Below are 6,251 nucleotides of genomic sequence, written 5' to 3' on the forward strand. Positions count from 1 at the left end.
TTTCAATAATGTAAATAGTGTGTTTAATAAATAATAAATGTTTAAATATGCAAATAGGGTGTTAATGTCTTCTTGAAAGTTTTATAAGGTATTTCTCCTACTTTCCTAGCGTGCCTTCGTGGTGTAATCGTTCTGTACGCTGGGCCGATATTCCAGAGGTCCGTGGCTCGATTTCATGCGAAGGCAGTTGCTATTTTTCATCTTTTGTGCTTCCAAAAATATACCTAATGTCTGTACAGTATAAGGTATTTTCTCCCAACTTCCCGCATGTTTTCGTAGTGTAATTGGAAGCATGCTCGATGCGGGCGAGAGCACTGCACATTTTTAAGTATCCTGCTACAAAATAAACTTATGACTCCACATGTGACGCCCAAACTAAAAGGTAGTGGACGATAATTCGTCACCACCAGGATTTGGAGATTGGATCCTTTAATCCTCGGTCGCCCTTTAAAAGGCATTTTCTCCCTCCTTTCCGCATGTCTTCGGGGTGTAACTGGACGCAAACTCGTCGCGTATTTGAAAGGTCCCGGTTTCGAGTCCCGGCGAGGGCACTGCACATTTTTCACGTCTCCTGCTTCAAAATAATGACTCTGCAAATGGACGATGGGAAAGTAATCTTTTTAAATTCCTTATGTAAAATTTTAAGAAATATGTTTAGATTTAAAAGATTTTTATACAATTTTTCGCTAGTTTTATTTCAGAAGTTATTTTTTTTATTTGTTCTTATATGAAGGAAATATCTGAAAATCAAAGCAGAGCAGCATCTTTGGAAACATTCACTAAATAAATTGAGCATTTTATTTGGCAGCAAAAAAAAAAAAAAAAAAAATGATAGCTTCCATCTAAAGCACGATATTAAGTCCTTTTACCAATATAATGAAACCCCCACTTTCAACTAGTACTTTCAATATATGAAACTCAAGTTTTCATAGGGAATAAACATTTTAGGAATCATTAAGAATTAAAACGCTAAATGATCTGCGTGAAATTCATTACTCCTCCTTAAAACGCTTTGACAAGATTTGATCAAACAGTATTATATTTCTCTTGATTTATTTAGAAAGTTTTAATGGTACTTTTTTGTGATGACGGCGCAGTAATGACCTAAATACGCATCTCATGAAAAGTATATGAAAGGCAGTGGATTTCGACATTAGCGAATGAATTATGGACGCTCATAGCAATAAACGCGTCTGACGCGCAGTTATAATTCGCCATTTTGTTGTAAAATTTCATAGCTAGTGTACTAACTTCATTAATCGGTAAATTTTTAAAGGATATAATACAGTTATCTTATATTAGATTTGGGGAAGAAAAACAAAATATGTGTGGCATGGATTCACACAACTGACCTTAAAAGGTCAAATTGAAAATTTCTTTCCTCCAATCCTAAATCACATGAACCGAGCGCACAAATTTTATCCTTTCTGCATGCGGTGCTCTCATCGCTTCAGGCGGAAGTGCATCATTTAACATTAAATTTGGCACATTTTATTATTACGTTTTAGGCATCATTATGAATGTTTACAAATGTTTAACATCGATTTTACCCAAAATATTATATAAGTGAGGTTCTTATTTAATTTCATTAGTTGATTCATTTTGTTAATTTTACTGCTTCTGGCTGCAAAAAGTTTATGTTTTGTAAAATAAAACGATAGAGTAATTAATCCGTCTTCATTTAATGTTGACTTAATTTCGCTTACCTTATCGCCGAGTCTTAAAAAATATATACACAAGTTTAAAGGTGGATTTATTCTCTACTGTATTATTATTTATTCTTTACTTCTTTATTCTTTATTTTTCATTTCCATTCCCATGCAATTTATAGCGAGTTTCACGCGTTCACTTATTCACTTTGTTGGAGAATCAGGATTTACTAGGTCATAAGAATATTCTAAGAGATGAATGAATAAATTTGATTCGATAATTATTATTTAAATAATTTGATTAAATAACTTTTAAATCATAAAACCCTTATATCCTCAGAGCCTGTAGAATTATTTTTTTATAGTTTAACTATATGTTCGGTTGGAGGACTACGTTATTCAAAATTTGATTTCTCTAGGTACCATTGTTTCTTTACAATGCAAGAGACATTCATGAATTAGTGCAGATTCTTTGTTATTTAATTTCTTTAAATATTATACAGGGCAATATTATTTGGTGGAAACAGTTTGAAAGCTGGAAAGGCCATTTATAGTGTTGCTTAACAAGTAAATCATAGGTTCGAAAATCTGAGCCGACACTTTTTAAAAACACCAACATTTATTTTCACGACATTTCTAATTCTACAAAATCTTAAGTGCAACTATCAAACAGAAAAGCAGACGTAGACGTAATGATGCATCATCTGGGCACGTGATCCTCGTGACAGACGAATTCTTTAGGGTTGCCACAGAAAGGCAGTGTGTCGCCACAATTCTCCCACCTTTTGAGTGGATGGCTATACACTCAAAACATAAAACTTACATCAATACAAATGATGGTTATATAACAAAGAAAATTACTTAATACTTAAATCATATTACTTGAAAACAAAATTAATACTGAGGAATAATACAACAATAATAGCACAAAAATTAATCATAATAACTCAAAGACATAAATTACATTATTCGTGATTTTACAACTCTACCACTACTGGTGGTGAAAGGAACTTGCTCATTTTGAGTATTATCTATTATATTATCCAGTTCCAATCTAAACAATCTCTGTATTGGTCTCAAGAACTCTGAATTATTACTTTTTACAAGAGCAACTCTTATGTTGCCATCTCGACCAAGGATCACTCGAATAACGCGTGCTAAATTTCAATATGCACGGTTTTTATTTTGATCCTCCAGCAAGACAATTTCTCCTACAGAGAGAGGTTTATTTTTGTAATTTCTGGTAGACTGCTGTCTTAACTGCCCTAGATACTCAGAGCGAAATCTCCCTCTTAACAATTCTCTCATTCTCTGGAGATACTTCGCTCTTCTACTCAATTTTTCTTTGTCCACATTGTCAATATCAGGTACACCCGACTGTGGAGTTTCATGCAGAAAGTTTTCTGGAGTTAAAAGCAAGGGATCTTCAATATCGTCAGACACGTACGTAAGTGGTCTTGAGTTGACAATTCTTTCACAATCACACAAGACAGAGAGTAACTCTTCATAACCAAGAGAAGCACGACCTAAAATTTTTCTTAATATTTGTTTTACAATTTGTATTAAACGCTCCCACCATCCACCCCACCAAGCGGCGGATGGAGGATTAAATTTCCATTGTATTTTCTTTTCAGCAGCCTTAGAGCAGAGGCTGTCCCAGTCAATGGTTTGCAGAACTCTCTCTCTGCACCCACAAAATTTTTCCCATTATCGAAATATATGGTGGTAGGGCGTCCACGACGTGCGATAAAACGTCTTAAAGCTTGAAAAAATGATTCAGTTGTTAATGAGGTAACCAATTCCATATGGATAGCACGATAAACCGCACAGGTGAAGAGCACAATATACGATTTTCGTCCATCCTTTAAATGCAAGGGTCCTGCAAGATCACACCCTACGATTTCAAAAATGGCTGAATCACGAACCCTATCATTTGGTAAAACGCCTGGGACTGTCTCACCTCTTTTAGCCTTAAATCTCTGACATGTTACACATTTTCTTATACAGTTCCTTATAGTTTTACGTGATTTTAAGATCCAGTATCTTTCTCTTAAATGCGACATCAATAATGTAGTACCTGCATGCAACAAATCTTTGTGTGCACTTAATGTCAATAATTTGACTACTGGATGCTCAGAAGGTAATATGATGGGGAACTTAAAGCTGCTAGAGTCGTCACGATAAGCAACATTAGACTTAGCTCTTATTAGACCCTGGCTATCGACAAATGGTCTGAGTCGTCTTAGCTTATCATCTGTTTCACCATTAAACGACTCTTTTTGTATTAATAACATTAAAGCTATTTCTCCCCTTTCTATTTCAGATACAGTCAAATCCTTAGAATGGTTGTTATTATTATTCTTACGTACATTATTATAAAATCTGAATATCCATGATAACATTCTTACAATTTTCTTAAATGATTCTTACAATTTTCTTAATCTTATAGTACCATCCAATACAATTATCACTCTTTGCCAACGTAACAATAACTGTCTTACGTATTTCTGAATTAACCAAATCCTCATCTGGTTCATCATTAGATTTAGGCCAATTTGCCTCATCTTCCCGTAACCAATCAGGTCTCTCCCACCATTTTCGTTCTATTAATTGATCTGCATAACAACCTCTAGAAAGTAGGTCAGCAGGATTGAGACTACCAGGGACATGTCGCCATACAGTGGGGGAGGTCAACGACCTGATTTCCTGTACACGATTAAAAACGAATGCTCCCCAACGTTGATTTCGTCGTATCCAACTTAAAGCCGTCGAGGAGTCAGTCCAACAATGAATACGAACTTCATGTAGGCCAATATCATTAACAACTGAAGACAATAACCTAGAACCAATATTACAAGCAAGAAGTTCTAATCGAGGAATCGTAATAGGTTTTAAAGGAGCTACTCTCGATCTTGCGTGTATCAAACTAACCTTCACCTTTTTGCCAGTCTGTACTCTTAAAAAGACGCATGCACCATACGCACTTTTACTACTGTCACAAAAGAGATGTATACTCACAGCTTCATTAATAGATTTGAGACCTACCCATCTAGGTATTTGGATACTGGATAGCAAGTACAACTTTTTAAGCCAAAACTTAAACTTTTTGGTTAATTCATCGGGAAGAACATCGTTTCATTGAAGCCTTAAATTCCAAGTTTCCTGTAAAATTAGTTTTGGAATCAACATTACAGGAGCCGTATACCCTATAACGTCAAACACCTGATGAGCTACTGCTAAAACTAGTCTTTTAGTAACTGGGTCATCCAATTTTATATCTTGACTTATTTTGCAAGATAAGGTATCTGTAACTGTATGCCATACAAGGCCCAAAACAGACACATCTCCTTCCGTGGAGGAATCTACCTCTGGCACAACACTTCTTATATTGGATTTCCAGAATCTTAAATTAAAATGACCCGAAGCCATAATTATTTGTGATTCATTTACAAACTTTCTCATTTCTATTTCTGAATCCATACTAGCCACACAGTTATCTACGTAAAAGGATGTTTTCAAAATCTCCGCTGTATGACTTAAACTTTCGGGAACTACACTCAAATGATATTGTATTGTAGCGGCCAATAAATACGGACTACACGTAATACCAAAAACTACCCTTCCATGTCGATACAGTTTAACTTGTTCTTGATTATCCCTACTGAACCACAAAAATCTCAAAAAGTCTCGATCTTTTTCCCTTATAGATATTTGCAAGAACGCTTTTTCTATATCTGAAGTGACACCAACGTAATTCTTGCGAAACCGATTAAGAATCGGAGGTATAATTTCTATTAAATTTGGTCCAATAGATAAATAATCGTTCAATGATGGGTAACCAGGCGAATGAGAACTTGCATTAAACACCGGTCTTATACTCGTGCTACTATTTTCTTTAACAACTGCTCTATGAGGTAAATGATGTACACCCTTATATTTATTCTTATCCGGTACTTTTTCAATTATCCTGAGTGCTAACCAGTTCTGGAAAATGTCTCCGTAAGCGTCAAAATTTCCCGTAGTCATTAATTTCCTTTTAGTACTTACAAGACATTTTTCTGCTATCACCTTGTTTTCGGGTAAAAGCGAGCTATCCAACACCCAAGGTAATGCTACTTCGTACCTTCCCTCTGAATTTACCGTAAGAGTCTCTTCAAAATATTTTTGCGTATCCTCCTGTAACTGAGTTTTGGTTTTACTTACGGAAGGTTCACCAATACCCAAAACATCTAACTTCCAGAGATCACTTATACATTGACCCTTCACTAACAGAGAAGAAATTGGGAGGGATGCAGTATTTATCGTAGTTGGCTCAGTGCCAGTAAATGTACCCATAACAGTCCAGCCTAATTGCGTATGCACCGCGCTGATGCCGCACGTAAGGGGAACAATTTTTCCAGTTAGCAACTTACCAGCAAAATCCGCACCAATTAGTAATTTTATCTCTTTATCTACCTTATATGTACCATTTTCTAAATCACTTAATTTGATACCATGTGACTTAAGTTCGCGTAACCACGAACCAGATGGGTGTTGCTTAATTTCAGAACAAATTTTGTTTTGACCAAGTACCTCTAATTTACACTTATATTTACTATATAT

The sequence above is a fragment of the Stegodyphus dumicola genome, chromosome 3, assembly GCF_044657685.1.
Source record: "Stegodyphus dumicola isolate Sdum_Otavi_A_Nest chromosome 3, ASM4465768v1".
Taxonomy (NCBI): domain Eukaryota; kingdom Metazoa; phylum Arthropoda; class Arachnida; order Araneae; family Eresidae; genus Stegodyphus; species Stegodyphus dumicola.